Source organism: Arvicanthis niloticus, chromosome 3 (assembly GCF_011762505.2).
Source record: "Arvicanthis niloticus isolate mArvNil1 chromosome 3, mArvNil1.pat.X, whole genome shotgun sequence".
NCBI lineage: Eukaryota > Metazoa > Chordata > Mammalia > Rodentia > Muridae > Arvicanthis > Arvicanthis niloticus.
In genome coordinates, this window is record NC_047660.1 from 23,861,275 (window position 1) to 23,886,720 (window position 25,446).

Genomic DNA, 25,446 nt, shown 5'->3' on the forward strand with positions numbered 1-25,446 from the left:
AAACAGGGTGGAAGAATTGTAAATCAGTGGACCAGCAAGTCTTCTGTGAGACAGTGTCTCCTAAATATGGTTACTTAAGGAATATTTGAACTGTAACAATACCAATAGAAATGCTAACATGAAAGGGGTTGGGGACCTCAATGTGTCCATGTTATGGATTTGGTTTATCGCATATATTATGTTATTTGGGTTTTCAAATTGCACGGGAATTCGCACATCTGTGTTTAAGACACTGTGTGTCCCTGCTCCCAGTTGGCTCTAATTGGTAAACACAGTTTCCAGTGGCTAATAGCTGGGCAGGGAGACAGGTGGAACGTTAGATTTCTTGGGCAAGGGAATCATGGGAAGAAGGTTTTAGAATCGCCATGCCAGCGAAGCAGGAGGATCAGGCAGGAGAGTTGCAGAAGACAGAGTAACAATCATGTAAGAGCTGGAGAAGAGCTGCCCCAAGGGGCCCTTCCCTGATTGCGTCTGAGGTAGCAAAGATGGAATATAGACTTTAGTAAGTAATAATTCAGGAGTATCAGAGGGGAGTTGTGACCAACGTGGAAGTTTAGGAGTGGCCCAGCCTTGTGGTGCTTAAGGCATATTAAACTAAAGGCAGTGTGTGTGTGTGTGTGTGTGTGTGTGTGTGCGCGCGTGTGCGTGTGCGTGTGTGTGCGTGTGTGTGCCTTTCAAGAATCTGGAACATTGGGCAGATAGAGAAGACCTCACTCCACTGCCAGGCTGATTTGAGTAGTGATATTCATTAATATAACAGGTCCAAGCCGGGTGGTGGTGGCGCACGCCTTTGATCCCAGCACTTGGGAGGCAGAGGCAGACGGATTTCTGAGTTCGAGGCCAGCCTGGTCTACAGAGTGAGTTCCAGGTCAACCAAGGCTATACAGAGAAACCCTGTCTCAAAAAACAATAAACATAAAACAAAACAAAAAACCCCAAAAAACTCAAAACAAAACAAAACAAAACAAACAAACAAACAAACAAAAAACCAGGTCCAAAACCCAGACAATGAATTAAAGGTAACTAATGATTGTTGAGAGAGAAAATTAGCCTCTTTTGGGGATGAGAGTCCTAATTGATTATCTAATACAAAATAGTCTTCCCTGAGATGATATACACATAAACAATAAAAGTGGAATCAGCAGGCTGTATTTATATATTTGTGCATTGTAGGGGGAAGTGCTGATTCCCTTATTAGTTCTTGATTGTGTCAACTGAAGAAGGTGAGAGGCAGTTGCTGGGCAAGGGGTAAAGGTGTGACTTCCAGGTCCCAGCAGGAAGAGAGGAGATGCAGGAAAATAGAAGGTCTTTCCCCCAGGTTTTGGAATGAGAAACATGAACAACCATGTAAGGTCTTGGGGTAGCTAGATGCAGGGCCTCCGCCACCAGTGGATGGTTAATGGAGGCTAGCTGATAAGGCTAGGGCCGGAGATTCTGCACTCAGCAACTGTGTTATCTGGCAAGTTCTAAGATAATGAAACTGTCAATGTTTTTATTCTTCGGATCAAAGGTGGGCAGAGAAACAGAGAAGTAGGGGTGGTAGCTGGCTGCCTTCCCCAGATGGGGATTGTTTGTGATCACTCCTGAGCTAAGCTAGGAGGGGCTGGGGAAAGGCAGTAGCTGGCTGTTGGCGTTGGCGGGAGCTAAGCCTACAGCAAGGGCCACAGTTCTGGGCAAAGGGAGGAGCTTGTTTTTAAAATTACACGCAACAGTGCATCGGTCTGTCTGTCTGTCTGCCTGTCTATCTGTCTGTCTGTCTGTCACCTGTCTTATCTATGTAACAGTAATAATCAATAATTTAAAAAGAGGTGAGAGGGAGTGAGGAAAAGGATGGTAAGCATTGAAGGGAGGAGGCATGAAAGATTTTGAAGGGAAAAAAAGGAAAGGGAAAAGTGATGTAATTATATCTTAATGTAAATGTGTTTAAAAGAGTCTGAAATAAAAAAATCATTACCCTAAGAGTTATGTTATATGGTAAAAGAGATTAACTGATTGTAAAAAAAAAAATCAGGATATTTTAATGTGAAGTTGTCATTTAGAGCATTTTGTTTTCAATTGGGAACTGGCAGAACGCTTTGATTTTTAGAATAATACAGAAAAACGATAATTTGCCTGAAAACAGGATATTCATGTAAGTATCTGAGGGAGCGGTATTGAACAGATATAAAGAAGAGAAATAACAAAGGGACTGAGAATCAGGCAAAGTGGGTAAATTTAAAGGATGTGGTAAGAGAGTAGAAGAGGGTAACCCTGGAGCTAAAATATCTCCAACTGATTCCTGACTTCATTCAAAACGTAGCAGAAACTTGTTAGATGATAATTCATGTGAAAGAGTCAAGATTTAATATGAACTCTAGAAACTGAACATTGGAAACTACATAAAACTGAGGCGTGACTAGTGTAGACTTTACACAGCTGTTCCTAATTATTCAAGGGATACATTGAAATCGAAAAGGAGGGGACAAAGTAAAAAAAATACTCAGGACCAGGATATATTTTTGCAAGTATACTTGCTGATGAATTAGAAGTAGAGTTTTAAGTCAAGAGAGAGACCAGTGTTATCTAGTCCAGAAATGGCTCACTGGGAGACAGTGGGTTTACACAGAGGTAGGAATTGCAAGCAAAGCAAATTAGAGGTTCTCTGCCCTTTGGTCACTGAAGTAACATATTCAGTTAGGGTCGCATTAATTTGTATGTCTACTAGATGTCCAAGTCAACATGTTGTAGGGCAGGATGACATATTAATTTGGAGGTAATAAGGAGTTATAGTTTTGTGAATTATTCAGACAAAGCTATAAAGTCATGTGCATACAGATAAAATGAAATCACAAGGTTGGATTATATCTCCTAGGTTGATAATGAAGGCATTGAGCCTATCGTAAAAGACATTAGGGAGATGAGGTGCAACACACATGGACAACTGGGAGAGAGCAGGAAGTATGGGAAGAGGAAAACCCAAAGGGCATGTCATCGTGTAAATGAAGAAAAACAATGGCAGTGGTGACACGGTTGAATAAATGCAACCTGTAAACTTAAAATTTGGCTTTAGAACGCCTGATTAGCACGCCTAGTGGTTTAATGCCTAGCACCTTCCAATAGATTTTCTGATATATAGATATAAAGTGTTTATTAAAAGTATTAAAATTATTATTCTTTCCAATTGTTCCCTAATGTGAAACATTTTTTCTAATCTTTTGAGTAATTTATTTATTTATTTACTTTACATTCTAATCGCTACCTCTGCACCCCTCCTCTCCGTGCCCCCCTGCCCCAGTCTCACCCTTATAAATTTCTCCTCTCAGAGAAGGGAAAGTTCCATTTGGATACCACCCTACCCTGGGACATTCACTCATAGTACAAGTAAGCACATCCTTTTCCATTGAGGCCTAAGCAGACAGTGAAGTTAGAAGGGGATCCAATGGCAGGCAATAGAGTTACAGAAAGCTCTTGCTTCAATTGTTAGAAGACCCACAAGAAGACCAAGCTGCACATCTGCTACAAATGTGTAGGGTGCCTAGGACTAGCCCCTGCATATTTCTTTATTGGTGGTTCAGTCTTCGTGAGCTCCCATGGGCTCATATTAGGTGACTCAGTAGGCCTTTTTTGGTGGTATCCGTGATACCTCTAGTTTGTTCAATTCTATCTCCCACTCTCCCACACGACCCCCAGAGCTCCTGATATTTGGCTGTGAGTCTCTGCTTCTGTTTCCATATGCTGCTAGATGAAGCCTCTCAGGAGATACTTATGCTAGGTTACTGTCTGCAAGAATAGCACAGTGTTATTAATAGATCCAGGGATTTGGTTTTATATGGGATCGGTCTCAAGTTGGGTCAGTCATTGGTTGGCCATTCCCTCAATCTCTGAAATTTTTAAAACAAAAAAAAATGTTATATATACATAAATGTGTGTGTGTGTGTGTGTGTGTGTGTGTGTGTGTGTGTGTATTCATATACAACTTTTAACTGATTTGTCTTTTAGGAACTAATTTTTTTTTTTTTTTTACGATAGTATCTTAGTATGCATTCCAGGTAGCTTCAAGCTATTGACAATCCTCCTGCCTCTACCTCTTACTGAATTACATTACAAACACGAGCCACCAGATCTAGCACATATACAGTAGTTTTAAATTCAACTTTATGCATGTGAATTTTATTAATGATGAAAAATTTACTTTTAGGTCCCTGCTATTTATTATTCCACTTTCTTAAAATTTAGCTTTTGGGCTGTGGATTCATCTCAGTAATAAAATGCCTGATCATCATGTCTTGTGGTTTAATTCCTAGCACCTACAAATAGATTTTCTGACGTATAGATAGATACTTTTATTAAAATTATAAAAATTATTATTGTTCCCCATTGTTTCCTATTGGTAACCTTCTTAAAAAATAGCCTTCTCTGTCATGATCATCTCTGAGTAGAAGAACTTTCTTTTCCCTCTAAGAAATGGCCAAGAGTTGTTGTTTTCACCAACAACTTTAAAGCCCTGTTTAAAATCCGCTGTACGAGCACTGTTGCTAACAATTTCAGAGAATGACTTTCATTACAACCATTTAAAATTTCTTTTACAAGCCTCAAATTCTTTTATTTCAGTTTTCTCCTCAGTAGAAATGAAGAACAGCACAATGTACAAACAATATACTTTAATATTTATCGTCATAAAAGTTCTTATGTGTTTGAGCTAGAGTTGTAACAAAGCAATACCAATAAAACTGCCACTACCAATGATCTTGATAGTGTTTACGCTGACGCTGCAGTTCTTGGAGCTTATGTGCACCTCAGGAAGAAGTAGTAGATTTCTTTGTGTGATGGCTCATAGTATGTCAACCAGGGCATGGAAATTTGGGATAGGATGTGATAAATTCAGAAATTTATTGAAAATGCTTAATCAAGTATTCTCTAAATCATTTGGTTAAATATTTCACTTCAAAGATGATGTTTTATTAGACATTTCCCCAAAAATACTAAAAATGTTAGGAAAGCTGGTAACAGAATATTTTCCCAAACATTTAAGCATATATATATATATATATATATATATATATATATATATATATATGATTTTATTTATTTTTATTTATGTGAGCACACTGTAGCTGTCTTCAGACACACTAGAAGAGGGCATCAGATCTTATTATAGATGGTTGCGAGCCACTATATGGTTGGCTCAGAATTGAACTCAGGACCTCTGGAAGAGGAGTCAGTGCTCTTAACCTCTGACCCATCTCTCCAGCCCCAGCATTTATAACTTTATAGCAAGAATTTACTTAGTATTTTTGATCTGCCAAATGAGCTTCATATAACATTCTCTTTATTTTTAAATGTAAAGGATTGTTGGCTCTGGCAGGGAGTGAGTGTTTGGGTCTCTGTCTGACTCTTTGGGCTGCTCTTGAGAGTCTTTTCTTCCTACTGAGTTGCCCTGTCCAGCTTCGATATGAGGACTTTCACCTTATCTTACTGTGTTTTGGCTTGTCCTTGTCTTAGGGTTTTATTGCTGTAAGAGACACCATAGCTAAGACAACCCTTATAATGACAAACATTTAATTGGGGCTGGCTTACAGTTTTAGAGGTTTAGTCCAATATTAAGGCAGGAAGCATGGCAGCATGTAGGCAGACATGGTGCTACAAGAGCCAAGAAGAGTTCTACAACTTGATCCAAAGGCAGTCAAGAGGACATTGCATTTCCACACTGGATGTAGCTTGGGATTATATATGAGACCTCAAAGCCTGCCTCCAAAGTGACACACTTCCTCCAACAAGGCCACACCTACCCCAACAAGGCCACACCTCCTAATAGTACCAGTCCCTATATGCCAAGCATTCAATCAAATGAATCTATGGCTGGTGGAGAGGGTGTGGGAGCAAACCATTTAAAGCACCACAGTCCTGTTGGTTGGTTTTTAGAGGCCTGCTTTTTTTCTGAAGGGAAACTTAGGGAGAATGGAACTGTGGAAGAAGGGGGTCAGGAGCAGCTGGTAGAAACAGAGGGGAAAACTATGGTCAGGATGTATTGTATGAGAGAATAATTTTTTAAAAAAGAATTGTTGGACTGATTGCTGGTTTTGAATGTCTGAATGGTTGTAGTACTTAAAATGGATTAAAAAAGCATAAAAGAAATGAGTGGTTTTAATTCTCCTTGGTAGTATATCGTCTAATTGGTAAAATGTTGGATGGTGTTTCTGTCCTTTTTATTTTCCATTTCTAATGTAGAACCAATTAAGAGTAAGCAGTTGGAAATAATTCTGAACATAATTCTGTGATCCCTGTTATAATATAGTTAATATAATTCCTGCAAGTAAATGGATATCAATTTCAATAAGGTTCTTGGAGGAGAGTGCTGTGAAGCCTTTCGTCCTGTCCTTACATCTGACAGTTACAATTATGTACATAAGAAGGAAGGAGTGAGCTCATTAGGACATTTCAGATACCTGTTCACACAACTGCTTCTACTGCAGTTCATGCAACATTTCCTTTAAAAATAGAAAGGATGCCTTTTTCTATCTTATTTAGGTAATTTGAAGAAATTAGACCTTAATATATAATTTTACTTGTAAGACATAATTTTTCTGTGTGCATACACACATTATTATATGTGGATAACACACATATATACCATTGATATGTGTGTGTCTGTGTGTGTGTGTGTGTGTGTGTGTGTGTGAGAGAGAGAGAGAGAGAGAGAGAGAGAGAGAGAGAGAGAGAGAGAGAGAGATTTTCTTTACTTTCTGTCATTTAAAATTTTTTAGGCAATGATAAGCTTAAAGAATAATATGGTCACATAGCAAGAGTACAGATTAATATATGAGTAAAAATAATTTTGTACAATTATTCAACCAGTATCAGTCTACTATCCATGAATAAATTGTAAACAAATAAGTTGAGAATCCATGAATAAGTTGTAAGATATATTGGAAGACAAAGGTGTTTTGGGAAACTCAAATGCCTTAAAGACTATTTAAGGAATGTAAAGGTGGGAGATCTTATTCTACACATGTTGATTAATGAAACTTCATTGATGTGATGTATATGTTGAAAAATATCTTTCTTAACACAGGCTCAGCTGGGATATTGAATACATATGTGTGTACTTGTATGTGTACATTGTATTATAAGTTACATATATGTAATACATTTTATAAAGCAAACAATAATCTTTGTGTGAGAGCTAATTACATCCTTGAAGGTCACATGGTAAGTTATTTAATATCATTGATTTTATATCCACAGGTATTTTTATCTCCTATTTATTTTTATAGTAATGCTCTGTACTATAGTGTGTGGATTCCACATCCCTTTATCTTTTTTATTCCTCTGAACCTATATCCTAGTTTTAATACCTCATATATTTTTATTATTGCTTAATCTCATTGTTCTTATTACGAAATATAAATGTTGTGACATTTTAATGCAAAATCATTCTAAATATTCTTTTTGTTTACATATTTGTCAGTTGCCTTGTGAAATCAGAGTAAGAATAGAATGCCATAATACATTAAAGAAACACTATAGTATTATTGCTTGCCACTGTTCTGTGTGAAACAATTTAAATTCAACATTAATGTGAAAGCACTCTACTCAAAGTATGTTTCTATTCGGTAATGTAAGTCATAATTTCTGCAGAAATATACTAGGTAATAATTCTCTGAAAATAAGAGCTATTATCTGATAGTGTCTTTTTACAATAAAATTTAATATAATTAAACTTAAAAAAGACTGAAAACATGGCAAGTAAATTTGAATAAAAATTGAATAGGTAAAGATGTATTTTTAGTATCTTCTGTTTATCATGTATTTTACACCAACTTGAGTTGTTTATCTGTCTATTTTCAATAGTAATCATCCCCAATCTTGGTTAGCATTATATCTCAGTGGAAATGCAGAGTTTATTCATCCAATCATTGTATAATCATTTTATAAACTTGAAACAAATATGCCATAATCTTTAATTTCTGGCACTCTATGAGGATTAAATATAAAGACATCTGAAACCTGGACCATCGATAAGGCCATCAAATGACTCTCTCTCATCACATAGTGGAGTATAATGAAAGGTAGAATTGACTGCATAGGACCTGGGTGCAAACCATAGGAGCTGGGTTTAAAGAATTCTTAACATTACCCGGGGAACTCAGGAGTTTGACAAGGACAGTCTGTGTAGAACGAAGAGAATGGGGAGTAGTAGAGGCATGCAAGCTCATGAGCTAGGTGAGGTGTGATGCTCATGCTTAAGTTGCATGGCTAGTGCTCTATGAAGAAGAGTGGTGAAGACTATGATTTGGACATGGCAATATTGCTGTGACCACAATGTGAAGAACAGGTTAGAGATGCAAAAGTATGGTATTTACTTATTAAGTTATCTCAATGGTCCATGGGTGCAATGTTAAGAAACTTGAACCCAGGCTGTGGTGGTATGGGAGAAAGCAAAGGCCGGGAAAGCTCCAAAGAGGCAAATACTGAAATGGAAGTGGGGTAACGTAGTGAAAAGACATCAATGTTGGTCTCTAGAATTTTCAAGTCTCATGGTCAAAGGTGGCACTACTGAAGAGTAAATAGTGCAAGAAGATAAACAGGGTTATGGCATATGTATACCGCAGGTAGATTTTACTCAGGTAAAGACTTCATGCTCTAGATACGCAGTTGTGGCTACATGGCTTCCTGACTTTTCAGGGAAATCTCTCCTGGTAATTAAAACCCCAAATATTAAATGTACTTTAAATTTTAACGTGATTTCAAAAGAAACTGATTTAAAAGTAAAGGAATACCTTCTTTAGAAATCATGACAGTGCACAAATCTAGAGAGGGACTTGAATATTGGAGCTTTTTGGCCCAAAAGGAATCTGTCAGTCCCTTTCTCTATTTTCCATCTTTTTTATGAACTGAGTTGATGATGTACATCATCTTGATGTACTGTTAGGAGACAAAATATGGCTTCAGAAGAAAGGGAGATAAAAAATCTGTTTTCCTCAAGGATTGATACCCTTGAAGATTGACCCCTTTGACTGGACAGATTCACCTTAGTAGCAGACAACAATAATGCTTTCCCAACTTCACCTTGCCTTCACAGAAAGCAAAGGAAAGAAACAAGTATCTTTAGAGACTTTCACATGTGGCATACAAAGCCACATGTGTCAAAAACACTCAAGTCAAAACCTTAGTTTGTGTACTAGACATTGTGGAGTATGCATATGGTTTTACACTCAGAGACGCCGAGGCAGGAGGGTCACCATGGTTGGAGGCCAGCCTGATCTACATGACATGACATGACATGACATGACATGACATGACATGACATAACAAACATAACACAACCTGAAGCAAAGTGCTAAAGGGAGAATTGATAGCTTCCCTGGATGTACATTTTGTAACTGCAATACTTAGTTGCAATTTCATTTCTTAGGTGATTTAAAGAACCAAGAGCTCATAATATAGCTTTATTCAACATATGATGTAATAAATTTCCATTTAGGAAAGCTAGAGGAATAAAGTATCAGATGTTGAATTTGACAGTCAAGAACCGATTTCCAGAATTATCAGATACAAAGTATAAAATGAGTATTTTAAAAACTTTAAATGAATCTACCAGCCCTGAATTGTATCTTGCCTAGCACTGGTTTGCCCTACCGTTCCCTACAGTCATCACTGTGGTAACAAGTTTTTGATTGATATAATTTGTATATGTTTCACCTTAGCTGAACTGTGGACCTATTTCCTTTTTTTTCCTCAGGCATAGCTGATAACTAAAACCAGCTACTTGGTATGCTTTTGCTCCACTAAGGATATGAGCTAATAAATACACCCTCAGTTCTTCCATCTGCTGTGGAAGGGAAGGAAATTCTAAAGGACTTTGTACATTTTTTTTTAAAGTTTGTGGATGTTCAGGCTAAAAGTGCTCAAGGTGACTATTGACAGTGTGGCTCTTGGTTTGCTTGTTCTTTCCAACTTGGTTTCTGCCTGTTCTCCTTAGGCTAGCGCTGAGAGCTACATGTGGTAGTATCACAATGTTTTATTTAGTAGCAGTAGGAATAAAGGTACAAAATTATAATTCCAGTTTGGAAGATATCACAAACACTACAAAGGAGATATAATCGCTCTTAATAAAAGCAAAACCAGAATGACCATGACTTTACCAGTAGGGACCAAAGGTGGTAGCCTGTACTATTCTCAAGGGTTACAAAGATGGGCAGCCAAGTTAAGTGTCTCATGATTCACTTAAGCAGAAACAAACCAAACATTGGAATGATGAAAGGTGATGTTACCTACTGCAATGTAAGACCATAGCCCTTCTCTGAGATTTTGGATCTGACTCAGTATTGACTGAAAGGAAACTGGGTGAAGAAAGATTATATACTACCACAAGTCTATAAGGACAATTTTTGTTCTTTCATTGGACTGACCTGAAGCCACGTAGTTGCTCAACTGAAGACTGGACAAAGAGATTCTTAGCTAACATTTATACTAAGAGATTCAGAGCACCACCCTGTCCAGGGTGAAGGCCCATAGAGGCAAAGTATTAAATGGACTTTGATGGGAGTTGGCTTTACATCAGTCTAAGTGAACAGAGAAGCTACATGGTGGGTGTTTTTCGGGTCCCCACTGCAAACTTGTAAAGGATACACTTAGAATTTAGAAGCAATTGACATTTGTTCCCTATCCTTTGCATTAAGAGCCATTATGCTAAGGAGGGCCAAGTGAGCACCCTGAAATTAGAACCTCCACTGACCTGAAATATATCTGAAACAGTATCTTATGGGGTATATCATAATTATCATTCATTTTCTGGCACTTGCTCTATTGGTTAGATATAGAAAATGTGTTTCATTTTACTAGTGGGGCTCCAAAGCACATTGTTTTTAGAAATACATATTTCCTGTCTTCAGAGTTGTGTTAATCTCTTTCTATCACACTGCAGAGCAACGCAGTGTATTTATTTACCACATTCTGTATGTATGTAGTTACCACATTATGAACACTGTTCCAATCACATCTGGAGAACAGGAAGGGAAATGTACTCTGAATGATCTATGGATACACAAACCAGTGATTTGGTGGCCAGTAATGGCAGTTTTAGGAGTTTGGGTGAAGCAAAACCAAGACATTTCTTTCTAGTAGACTCTACTTGAAATATAATGTTGGGTATGTTACTTAGTAGAGTATAGCTTGTTGGAGCTTTCCCCCATGCCATTCTTGGTGAAGCTGTTTGGATTAGAGAGATAATACTATTTCAATTTTAGAGGCGTTGTATTTGTGAGTATTTTACATTGTATTTGAATTAGGTTGTATTGGAAAACATGGTTTGAATGGAGCAAAAGCATGAAAGAGTTCTCCAACAGAGATAGTTTGGGCTTTGACATCTCTTGCTAATTATGTCACATAATGCAGCTAATAAAATAATGTAAGGTCCAGGCATTGTTGGGCACGCTTATAATCCTTGCACTTTTGAAGTCAAATGGGAGGAAGATGAATTTAAGGATAACCTGGACTTTATAAGGAGTTTGAGGACATCTTGATCTATGTAGAGGGTTACTATCTAAAATAGTGCTCTTGATTATACCTATGATAGTGGAGTTTGTCTCTGGAATACAGTAAATTCAATAGTAGATTCAGTACTGGGTTCTAGGTTTTTGCAATAAAATAAGTTTTGTATAACAAAGAACTTCTTTCCCCTTGAAAGTAATATCTGGTGTGCAGCTGACTGTATTCAGATCATTAGAAACCAACTGACTTTTTTCACCATAACCATCTGTCATGAATTTGGTCTTACTAGAACCATTAAGTCATAATGTCATCTGGGTACAGTAACTGTACATAATGCAGCAGAAATGCCTTATATTTTCAGCATTAAAACCAAGAAGCTCAGAAGAGAATAATTAAATTGTGCTATGTGGTGACCTGGTATCATCTGTTTCAAACTATCAATGACTCTTTCATCTTAAACTGATGTCTTCATATAAACATATTCTTAAAAACCAATACAAGAGAGCCTTGGTTCGGAATTAGAAGGGCGGTGAGCACACTGTGGCCCTCTTACATCATTACTATTTCATGCTGCCTGAAGCTTAAGACTAACACTAATTATTGAAGTGGAAAGAACTGCTTATTATAATTTATTCCTGTGGAGTTTAAAGACTTGGCTGCAGGAGACATGGAATCAAGATAGTGGCAAATGAGTTGGATGGTTTCACTAAGATTTGGAAGAGGCAACTCTAGAAAATTGGAGACAAGGGAATCTGAGAAAGATGTAGGAATAGGAACGAATGTGAGTAGGTACGGTGAGTAAACACAGATCTTAGGGATTATGGTAAAATCTACTAAACAGAAGGCCTCATAGACAAAATTTTCAACTACAAGGCTGACAAGATAGTTTGTCAGTGCTGGTCATCTTCCCTTCCTCAGCCATCTTATCTCTGGAGTGGACAGAGTGATATTGTTGGAGGTTTGTATTATCTTCCCGGATACAATATATGCTTCCCACAATCGCATTCACTTTCTTAAAACTCAATTTTGATTCAATTGTTAGCATAAACAACATCCTCAAATAAAGAACTAGAAGCTATAGATTAAAGTACTCATCTATCCTCTCTCAACTCGAAGACAGTCCAGGTGAAATTGTATTCCTAATTCCATAATAGTGACTAGTAATAATAGTTTGAAATGAATATTGAGTTCTTTTCTCATTTATTTTTCTTGATAACTGAATGATCTTTACTGCAATCACCTACAGTAGTTACAGTGAAAGAAAAATATCCAATAGGACATATTTTAAGACTAGTTGTAAATATCTGGTAAAGGTTTCTATTCAGTACTGCGTTGTCTTCTGACAGTAAAAACAGTGAGTTGAACAGTGATTCCCCCAAATTCATGTTCATCTGGATTTTTAGAATGTGACCTTATCTGGAAACAGTCTTTGTGGCTGTCATCAATGCGGGATCTCAAGGTGAAGTCATTGTGGACTGTAGTTAACCTTAACCTGATTAATGCGGCCTTTTTAGAGAAAGGTTAAGGTTATTTGGACAGAGAAAGACAAGGGAAAATGTCCTATGAAGACAAGGCACAGATTAGAATGAAGCAACCACAAGCCAGCACTTAACTGCCTAGAAGCTCCAGAGCTAGATGAGGCCAGGACGGATCCTCTTGTAGAACAATTCCTAGAAATCAAGATTTTCCAGCCTCAGCTCTGTCCTACCTGTCCATGAGAGTATACGTTTATGTTGCTTTAATCTACGACACCTGTAGTTTATTGTTGTTACAATCCTTAAGCATAAATAAAATGCATGGGAGAAGGGCAAAAAGAACCAGGAAAGGATCAAGAAAAAGGAAGAAGCAATTTCCATCCACTGATCACATATGTCCTCATTATTGGAAAAGCCACAATCTATGTTTAAGATAATTAGAAAACACTAGAGAATTGTAATTTTTTTCAAATATTATGAAGTACTAGACTTTTTTCCTTAAATCAGTTACAAATGAAGCAACAGAGTAGACTCTAAAATATATCCTTACTAGCAACACAAAATAAGGCACCTAGAAATATATTTCTCTGGTTTGGAGAAAAGCATTAAAGTTACAGGAAGACATAAAAGAGAACCTTAGCTAGTGGGCAGATCACGTATAGACTCCTGACTAAAAATGGATGATGGGGTGAGTTTTCATATTGATGTAAAATTTCAAACCAAGTCTGGTGCAAGTTCCAGAAAGGACATTGGTAGTTAACATAGATTTTACTTAAGAAGTTGAAGCAACACTAACAGGATCTCCAAAAGAAGATCATTTTGAAGTGGAATTAGGATATCTATCTCTACATCTACATCTACATCTACATCTACATCTACATCTACATCTACATCTACATCTACATCTACATCTATATCTATATCTATATGTTCATTCATTGGATGAGAAGGAGTAGGAATCATATCATTTCTTCTTATTGGATGATGATATGACCGTGCAGATGCAAACACTGCAGCCCTTCAAGCAATCCTATATAACTTCATTGGAGATATCGGATTCATTTTAGCCATAACATGATTCTGCCTAAACACAAACTCCTGAGAAATTCGACAGATCCTACTTGCGGATAACAGCAGCCTAAGCCCACTGATAGGTCTCCTAATTGCAGCCACAGGAAAATCAGCTCAATTTGGATTTTACACACACACACACACACACACACACACACACGCGCGCTAATTAGCCTAGGTATGGCAACACCAGAGACAGGAATATTCTCAGAAGCTAGCTAGTCAGGTATATTCAGCTGGGAACAACGTAAAGATCTCAAATAAGAGAGAGGTGAGGACTGACATCTAAGGATGCCATCTGACCTTGGTATGGGCACTATGGCATCATTGTATGGGCACTTACAATAAACATACACACTGAATTTTAAATGTAGAACATGTTTCAAAGTATAGGAATAAGAATTGTAAAAGGATAGTCTGTCTAGTAGACTTGAATTCAAAGGTCTTACTCACTGAACCTACTAATTTCTAATTAGTTCCCATTTTAGAAATACTCATTGGTCACTGAGAAAGAATACTTTAGTACTTATATAGAGCAATAGATTATTCCAGTGGACAGATGAAACCAAAGCTCCAGATGGACTGGGATTCAGTATGAAATGCAAAAGTTTGCAACTGTCTTAAGAAGATATCTTTATGAATTATTTCTTATAACAGACAAAGAATCACAAACCAAATAGAGATAGTTGAGTTCATTGAAGTTTAAAAATTTGTAAATTTAAGGACATCTGAAGGCTAGTAAAGACACAAGCCAAATGTTGAAAGAAAATATGAGAAATGCATATTAGCATAGCGAACACAGAAAAATAACTAACTATGCATGTGTAAGAAAAAGACAATATAAAATGAAGCAAATATCATTTTAAAGATTCTTTTTAAGTGGTGTGTGTGTGTGTGTGTGTGTGTGTGTGTGTGTGTGTGTGTGCCGGTGAATGCTTGTATGGGTGTGCTACTGTGTGTGTGCATGTGTGTATGCATGCATGTGGGAGTGTGTGTGTGTGTATGTGTGCCATGCATGTCTGTGTGCATGTGTTTGTGTGTATCTGCGAGTGTGCACGTGTGAGTGTGGGTGTGTTTGTGTGTGTGTATACTTGAGTATCTGTAACCAGGTGCAACAGACATTGGCTGGAGATACTCTGGATTTGGAACACTCTGTGGCTGCCTCATATGGATGATAGGAACTGAACTGTAAGAACACCAGCCTCTCTTAAACACTATGCTAGCACATGAGTCCTAAAGTTTTAATCCACATGTATCAGTTATACATATTGGCTTTCATGTAACATTTTGTGTATGCTTATAATATATTAAAATAAAATTTAATCTCCTGTTACCCTCTTTTGTCTTCTCTACTCAGATTAATCTTTCTTGTACCAATTATTTATTTCTAATATATTTTTACTTTATCTTTGAGACATTTACACATGTACAGAATGTATTTTGATTAAATCCACCCCATGTAAATAACATAACTCTTAAAAAATATTATTAGTTGACACATAGACCACAAAACATAAATGGGCCTGAAATATTTTCAAAGACACTAAATCATTTTAGGAAAATAAGAGAATTAAAATCAAACCACAATGTGACACCATTTCATATCCACTTGATTGACATAAATCACGGCAATGTCAACTTCAAAATGCATTGCTAATAAGAATGCAAATTACTTTAACAAAAATTGAAAACCAATTTTTATTATCTACTATATTTGGTTATGTGCATACTTTATGATTCAGCAATTTGATTAAGTACTTCAAATATCATTTGCAGTGGATACATGTACAGGGACATTCAAAGCAGCATTGCATATGATAGTAAATAATTGGAAACTACCAATAAAGCTGACCAATAGTATAACTGATAAATTAATTGATTTTTATTTTCATGGTGTTGAAGTAAGAGTAAATAAATTAAACTTATAAATATCACCATAGAAAAATGTGCTAAACATGGCAACATAACCATGAGTGAAAAGAAACCAAACCAAGAATAAACAACTAATTAATGGCTACCAACAGCCTTTCTTTCTTTTCAATACTAATCCATCCTTACCTTTCCTTCTTCCTTATTTTTTCTCTCTTCCTCTCCCTCTCTGTTTCTCTCCTCTCTTCTCTCTCCTGTCCTCTCCTCTCCTGTACTCTCCTCTCTTCTCCTCTCATCTCCTCCCCTCCTTCTCCTTCTCTTCCTGCTTCTTCCTTGTCATTTCTCCTTCCTCTTCTTCCTTTCTTCTTCCTCTTCTTCCTTTTTCTTCTTTTTCTTCTTTCTCTTCTTCCTCTTTATCCTCCTCTTCTTCCTCCTACTCTTCTTCCCCTCCTCTCTCTCTCTCTCTCTCTCTCTCTCTCTCTCTCTCTCTCTCTCTCTCTCTCTCTCTGGCTCAAATTGACCCTGAATTCAGTGTTCTTCCTGCCTCTTGCCCCCACCTTAGGACTCTACATAACGTGTCATCACCCCTTGGCTCTTGTTTTTTTTTTAACCTGAGGGAAGATTAGTATGGTAGTCTCTGAAATGTTGTGTTTTCATTTTCAGTCAATTTAGAGCATTTTCTGATTTCCTTACATTTTCTGTTTTGATACATTCATTACAATACAATATTTTAATTCTCACATACGTGCCATCTTTCTGTCACTGCTTCCTAGCTTCATTCCATTATTGATGGAGAAGGTGCCTCATGCACTATCATTTTTTTTTTTAAATCTTAATGAATGCTTTTTTGAGTTTCAACAAATGACTTCTCTGGAGACTGTTTCATGTGCATCTGAGATGAATGGATATCTTCATACTCTGTGCATTTTAGAGTAAATATAACTGCAATTTCCTTCCTGTGTGGAGAATATTTCTTTCACATCCTAAAGACTGTGACCCTGCAGGAAGAAACAGTTGAAAATGCAGGATATAATTTCAAAACATTCCTCCCAAATGAAAAAAAATATATATGGTCATCTATTATCTATGACTATAGTATATAAACTATAGTATGTAGTATAGAATACAGTATATAGTGTATTCATATACTCACTAATACATATAAACACACATGGGGGTATAAATATTGTATATAATATAGAAGAAATTATCCAGTCTGTGGAAGAAGATAAGGCCTCTTCCTTTGATAATGGAGGGAAGTGACAAAAATAGATTAAAGGGAAAAGGGGTTTTAAAACGTGTCACAGATAGTAGGTTTTTAAGAGTGATGGGTGACATCCACACAATTATTTCACAATTTATTTTAGATGGTGAAACAAAACATAAAACATATAACATTTTAGAAATTTCAAGATGTGAAGATATTCACTGTGAAACAGAATAAATATTATGCAAGAAGCAACACACATTAACATGTTTAGATTTTAGAAGTCTAACATAAATGGCTTATGCTTCATACTATTTTTGAAGTTGGGCTTAAAAAGTATGCTGGGTGATCAAATACAATTAACTCAAGTTTCTATGACTATATCTATAATCCATATAGGTAACATCCCTCCAGTAATTTCTCTGAAATTCAAGTAGATTTCACAGTTTCTACAAATCTTCCTTGGTGTTAACTAGTTATAGTGATCTCCATGCAAACAGAGCCAGTTTTTTCTTGTCATTGACTTCTCTAATTTGATGCCATTTGTATAATCAGACTCAAGCTCCAAAGGTCAGATTTTGATGTTTAACAAAACACTTGGTTCTCTGGTTCTGACTATTCTTCTGGTTCCTCTCTGTTCCCTGATACTTTTGTATAGTTGTAGAAGTGTGTTCTAGATATATCTCCTGTGGTTGAGCACTGATGGTCATTTATTCTCAGTTTTGGATTTCTGTAATAATCTGCTGCTGCTGCTGCTGCAAAAAAAGAGCCCCTTTGATGAAGGGTAAGAATTACACTTCTCTGTGAGTAACAGAATAAGTATTTAGAGTGCAGTAAAACTTCACGAGACTTGAACCCCATATAAAGGGGTACAGGAGACAGCTGCAAAGAAGAGACAAATCATTCTTTAGGAACAAGACTGCCAGCGTTATCCCCAAACACATATAGACACAAGCAACACTTGTTTTGGACTCAACACGTTATATTCACATATACTTGTGTGTTTACGTGTGTAAAAATACAACAATAATAGCTAAAGAAGAAAAAACATTTAGGAAAAATTGGGGGGACAAGAAGGTGAAAACAATATAGATAATAGTACTTATGTATGAAACATGAAAAAAAATTAAATATAAAACAAACTTTGAAGAGACTTTGGGAGAAATTGTAACTATATATGCAAAATAATTTTTTATAGAATTACAAACAGTTGTCTTGGTGAATCAACACAACTGTGATCCAATCCATACTATATTAGAATCTTAGAAAACTCTGATTTGTTAATAGGAAACATAGAACATTGCTCAACCTCATTCGGGAGAACATGCAGCAGCTCCCTGCTCCAGGCTCCAGGACCTAGAGATTGAAGGGAGTCTTTCTTCCTGTAGAGAGCTCCTCAACTCACACTTACTGGGCTGCTTTTTTAGGAGGAGCATCATATTCTTTTGTTTATCTCCCCATCTTTGTGGGTGTACAAATTTTTAAAGTGTTTAGGAGCTTTGCTTTAGAAAGTATTTGAAACAAGTTATATACTTTTATCGATGTATTCGAAGCTTGCTTGAACCTCGACGAAAAAAGCACATCTACTATTTACTAGAAAAAATGCAAACTATATTGCATATGATCTGAATTTGAGCAGTCATAGGTTGATCCATGAGAAAAGCAGAGTGATAAAATTGGAGGCTGTTAAGTTAATGACGGTGGCAGTATTACTGAGTTGGAAACACTGATCTTATCTTTAAGACTTCTTATTGTTTTCTTCCTTGCCTTAGGACTCCAGCATCCTCCAACAATAACAATGAAAGCTGTTTAGAAAATATATTGATATCAGAATTATCTTCTATGGATACAGGATACTGAACTAACCATAGGAGAAATGGAGACGTAGACCATATAAAATTCCATAACCAATCTGGAAAGACAGCTTAAATGTATTATTGGGCAATTCATCACGATGTCGAAGATAATGTCTTCCATGAATGCATTATCCTTGTGGTCATAAATACCTGATGAGGCCTAGCTGGGTATGGCCTACTAGGATATATCATGGCTAGCAGATGTAAGTTTTTAATTTAGTAAACAGAAAACTATCTTACTCAAATTTAGATTATTATTATTGACACTTGGCTTTGTTATTCTGAATACTTTCATCCATTTTTTTGATCTAGCAGTAGACATATTTGAAAATAATAGTGACTGTGAGTTAGTCTGGAATGTGCTACAATTAATTTTATTCTTTCTCACATTGGTCTTGAAGACATCCTTGGAGATTGGGCATCATGAAACATGCAAGAAATCGTGAAAAATGTTGGTGGGACTTTCTGCTTAGGAGTAGCCTCCCTACATTTCTCAGCTGATGGATTAGGAAATGAAATAAGAGGACATCACAGAAAGAGTTATATGCTCCTTGATGTACTTTATTTTACAGTAGTCTTCCCATAGAGTTCTTTTGAAATATTTAGAATGTACTTTACCGCCAAGATTACTCATTAGCAAGAGATATTAGCACAAGTAAATAGCAAAAACACTTTTAAAAGAAGAAAGAAGAGTAGCAAAATGATAGAAACTGATGTGATCTGTTTCTATACCAAAAATTGTTGCTGGGACTCAATGACACCAGCAGTGGGCTGTTTTATGCTTCCTAAAGTAGTTTCCCTTCAAACTCCCCTACTGGAAAGATCTTAATTGTTCTAGAGCTTTAAAATTACCAACTCTCAAAAATTTAGAAATGAAGTAGACTTCTAGGTAATACTGTCCAAAGTCCCAAGCATCATTTGCATATGTTTCTTTCCTGCAGTGACTTAGCTAAATTACAATGTTCTAGTTTTCATCTGTTTGATTACCAGAGTTAAATGGGAATTCAGATCAGAATACCCATTGCTTTAATCCTTCAGTATGTATCATCATGTGCCTTAAAAAAAAACACAATTCTTTCTGTTCAAACCTCGCTTGTATAGACTCATGAGATGTATGCTATTAAGTTTTATTTTATAGTAAGCATAATTTTTTTGTTGCATAATAACCAGCTCTTTGTGTTCCAGAATCGAAGTAATAACCCCTTTCACTGGACTCTGCACTTTCTGTAAAGCTAATTAATACCCATGCATCATTTCTCTCCACCTTACCTTGGGCTTTCTGGACACCTTGCGATTTCTTATTTTATAGCACAGAATCTCTGTCCAGCCAGGTTCATTGCTTAAGTTTTTAAATGCTTGTGAAATGTTTTGAGGCCTCCATTTAAATCTATTTCCTAAGGAATTAGTAACTGTGGACCAGCTTTTCCAATAGTTTGAAACCAGTGATCTGGGGCTTATGCTTAGTAATACTTCTCAAGTCTGTTGCAGATCAGAAACCGCCCCCCTCCCCCGTTCCTTTGCGTTGAATGAAGCAAGCAAAAAGCACCTGTGCTATAAAACAAGTATATTTCAATGAAAAAGGAAAACATAAACCTGTTAACTTTTCCTTTGCCATCCAACACCAACAGCTACTAGTCAGATTGTATTTAGGATCATTCTAAGTGAAGGGAGTGATCTTTAGTGCCTTTAGCTCCCAGAGCAGAACATGCAGACTGAAAATACTCTTAGTATTTCAGATGTCCTAGAAACTTGGCATTATTTTTTCAATTAGACACCACAGCTACCTCATCACTTTTAACAATTTTGAAATGATGAGTTTAGTACGTTTCTATAGTGCTTCCCAAGAGAGAGAAACAAAAGCCCAGAGAGGCTGAACCATAAAAAGGAAGCAAAATGCTTGAAGCTGAAACTTCTTTACAGAACCTTTTAAACAGCTCTCTCTCTCTCTCTCTCTCTCTCTCTCTCTCTCTCTCTCTCTCTCTCTCTCCTTCCCTCTCTCCCTCTATCCCTCCCTCCCTTTCTCTCTCTCCTTGAAGATTTTAATATAATTACAACATTTCTCCTTAATCCTTCCTCCTTTAAAGTCCTGCTGTATACCCCTCCTTCCCACTTTCTCTCTAATTCATGGATTCTTCTCTCACTAACTGCTATTCCATGTATAAATGTATATGTATATTTTTATATAGCCTATTTCCACCTGCCTGGGAATGCCCCACCTTCAGTGGGTTTTGGTCTTCTATGTCAATCAGCAACAAGAAAAATTCCCTATAGATGTGTCCACAGGTGAGCATGCAAAATCTTCTAATTTGAGATTGAGCTTTCCTCTTCCTGGGTGCATTGACCACCAAGATTAGCCACTACTTGTTCCCCATTAAGAGAAGGCAATATATTCTTTTTTCAGGAGGCAGATGGGTTTCTTCTCTTCTCCTCTGACCCAAAAGCAGTAAGTCTGTACTCAGCGGTGGTTGTCTCTTAAATATTATATATATATATATATATATATATATATATATATATATATATATATTTGGTGAAATCATGTTTTACACATTGCTGTTTTTATTTTTAAGAAAATACGTTTTCTCTTCTGACATGCACTGGTTTATGTGTAATTTTCTAGAATTGGGGTGCTTAAGAACAAAAGCGGCCCTTGGAAATGTATTAGAATACATCTCAACTAAGGGAGAGTCACTATTTGTGTGTGTGTGTGTGGGGGGGGTGGATCTGTGAAATCTGAATGAGGTAGTGTGCAATTTTCAATGTCCTGAGCTATTTTAGTATCATTCATACATGCCATGCATCATCACATGGGTGAGGGTTATTTTGGCTAGCTGAAAATCATTTTGGTGATACCTCCTACAGTACATGTGTTAGGAACAACATTTGAGAACAATGTAGTTCCCTTTAGTTGCATGAAAATTAACATCAAGTTGGATCAGCATGATACTGAAACAATTACTTTAGTTTTATATGTTTCCTCCTACCAACAAGTCTTCCATATCTTCCATATATAGTAATATATTCCCTTTAAAAGACACTTTATAGTTATCTTATTCTAATTAATTTCCCAGTAAAACTTACATACATGCACATACACACTTCCATCAAGAAGGTAATAAATATGACTACATGAAAATATTAAAGGCAGTGTATTGTCTTGTCAAATAGTAGAAGGCCCATATTTATTCACCGTTTTTTTTTAATTTTATAAACTTTATTATACGAAATGTAAGGAAAGAAATATCACACACCAAGATTAACTGGATCCAAATTCTGTACATTATTTCCTTGAGCTTCAGTACAGTTAAGAAAGCGATTCTTAAGCTGTGGCTCTTCACATTGGATTTTGCACTTTCACTAACAAATATATTTTTATGCATTTATCCACTACCCAAAGCAAAATATTTATGGCTGAATTCAAATATAAACTCTCATATACATACATTTTGTCCAAGTTTCTTATATTTAAAATATATTTATAGGATGTTTTAATGTACCTTAAATTTTAAGGCATATTTTCCTTTCTTCTCTGTAAATAGAATTGAACAAGGGAAATTAGAGCTATTATAGGTGTCTTTTCCAATCGTCCAAGAAATTAACTGGAAAACCAAATTATTCTTAGTAGACCTTTATAATTCTGGATAGTTCCCAATAAGGGTGACCAGAAGAAGCAGCTAAACAAAGATTTGTAAACACTAGTAGGAATGCAGAGTGAGGTTGGGATGAAGGAATAGCAAATGTCAGACTATTCTGTTCATCTGAACTGATTTCAGGCTCTCTTCATTGACTGAGATCCAGAGAAGTGGGAGGAACTCCTATTTGCTGAGCACTTCGACATATAAGATATTATTAACTTCTTTTCTTATATTTTGTAAGAAAAGCCCATAACATTAGTATGATGTGGACATAGTGCAACTTGAAAACACAGAGAGGATCTCAGGAGACTTACTCACTGCAGCGTCTCACCTCCCAACATGTAGTGTGTCCACTTGATCCTCAAGCTATCATCCATGCTAAGCCCAGTGTCTCAGGCTGGAATTTCTCAGTTGGGATGGAGAGGGAATAGCATAGTCTATTTACCTTGTGTGCTACTCACTTTTCTATTGCTATGATAAAACACTATGACCATATTATCTTATAGAAGCAAGAGTTTATTTGTGCTTATGGTTCCAACAGAATTAAAGTCCATCATAGCTGACCCTTTTATGTCTTAAATGGCAAACAACAGACTTGGGATAGGGAATTGCCTTAAACTCCCAAAGCCTTCCCCTATTAACTTACTTCCTCCAGCAAGGCTACACCACCTAAATCTCCCCACACAATGGCACCAACTGGAAACCAAGAGTTAAAATGCTTAAGGCTATGGAGGACATTTCTCATTTAAATCACAACAGTGTAATTGAGATCTTCTTCTCAAAGACACAGAGAGATCACAGCCTGTAGGGGAGTTGCTTTACTCCACCCAGCTATGTTATCTTCAAACTCATGGAATAAACCCTAGAAGAACAAGCATGCAGACCATATTCTAAAGACACTCTCTAGCCTTAAAGTTCTCCTTTATCTTCTCCCTTGTCCCCAGAATATGCCCTAGAAGAGTCAATGGATTCTGGTTCAGACAGAATTCCTGGACACATCATTTTTTTCATTTGCTTAAAATTATCATGTTGCTATCTAGAAGAATGGCTTCCTTGGTGGCTTTTCCTACAGTGTTTTCTTTCAATGAAACCTTTCTTCACTCTGCTGTTAATATCTTTGCAGAGTTAGTACCATTTCTAGGTATGTGCAGACCTTCTGATTGGTCCTGTATTTCTAAGCCCTGTGGTGACTCACGCTGGGACACTTTTATTTTCAGATTTACTCATGAACTCTTCCTAAGCCTATTGACTATGAGTTCTGTACTGGCTTATGCACAAGTGTGGAAATAGTGAGAGAAGGCAATTATAAACAAATTACTTAAATGGCTGTATGAAAATCTGATAGACTATTAACAATGGCAAGGTTCATGTTCCAGGGTATTCCCTTTCTTTTATTGTTGCAATAAAGTACTTCAACTTAAAAGGTTAAGGACACAAATCCATTACGTTAACAATTCTGGAGAAAAACAAAACAAAACAAAACAAAACAAAATTAGGTTGGTCCTCATGTGCTCATTCTGCATGTCTAGGGAAGGACTGGTTTCTTTGTTTTTTTTTTTTTTGTTGTTGTTGTTGTTGTTTGTTTGTGTGTTTTTTCTGGTCTCTGGAACTTTCCTGCACTCCTGTTTTATTGTCCCACATCATTTGAACCTCTGCTTCTATTGTTACATTCTTTCTTCTGTCTCTTGCCCCATTATTTGTCTTATGAAACCTGCTCAGCAATATCAGATCCACATAGACAGCCCAAGATAATTTCACCATGTCTGTGTCCCTATTTTACTCTTTTTGAAGGTAAGACAGGATGGATATAGGTTCTCTGGATTAGGATGTGAATATCATTAGGGAGGAGTTATTCTGCCTATATGTCAGTGAGAATAAAAGCTTACAACATGAAACTGCTGTTAGGATAGTTTTAAAATGAACCCCAAAGAGCAGGCTCTAGGGCAGTGTGTGGTGGTGAGTGCAGTATACAGTAGAAGCCATTCTCAGTGAAGTCTGCAGGTCAGGCTGTCAGGGGATCAGACTAGGATCAGATTTGATACTGTACATTTCAGCTTTCTCTCTGGGCTGTTTTGAAATTTTTGCTGACAGACACTGAGCTTAAAGGGTCTATGTTATTTTTCACATATTATTACAAGATAAAGTAGCATCTACTTACAAATGCCACATTCATCTACATAGAGGAGAACACATATGCACATACAAAATATATATCCACTATAGTTGCATCTGTACACATATACATGAATTAGCTTTGGTCAAACTATCTAAAGATTTTCAGAATTATTTCCATAAAAAAAATAACACCAGCGCTGTACCATTTTGATATTAAAACAGTGCAATTTTATATTTATAAAACAAAGATACCAGGATACCAGAAGTGTTCCAGTCCACCTTGTCGCCTGTCCGTACATATTCAGTGCACAGGGGTTGCTAGCAGGTTGTTTAGTGAATGCTAACAGGAACAATGCAATATTATCAGGAACACTGAACATTTAAAAATGGCCCCATGGTCCAGTACAGATGACTGAAATCAATGGACAAACATGCATGAAAACTCTCAGGCCATATTTATGGGCCATTGACGCCTCAGACAGAAAGTGAGAGCAAATAACTGTCCCTCTTCTGATTTTTAAAAAGGCGGCCCTTGAATACCCCGCAACAAAGATTTCATAACAAAAGGGCAGGCTAACCTAACTACATGCTGATTACTCAGTGAAATAGAAAAGGAAATAAAACGTTTTATAAAATGTACCAAGTCCTAAGAGTGCTGTTAAACTCATTAAAGAAAAAATGAAGTTAGAGAAACTGGTCTTATTTTTTTTCACTCCCTGTAGAGTTCATTTCTACTTCAACAACTA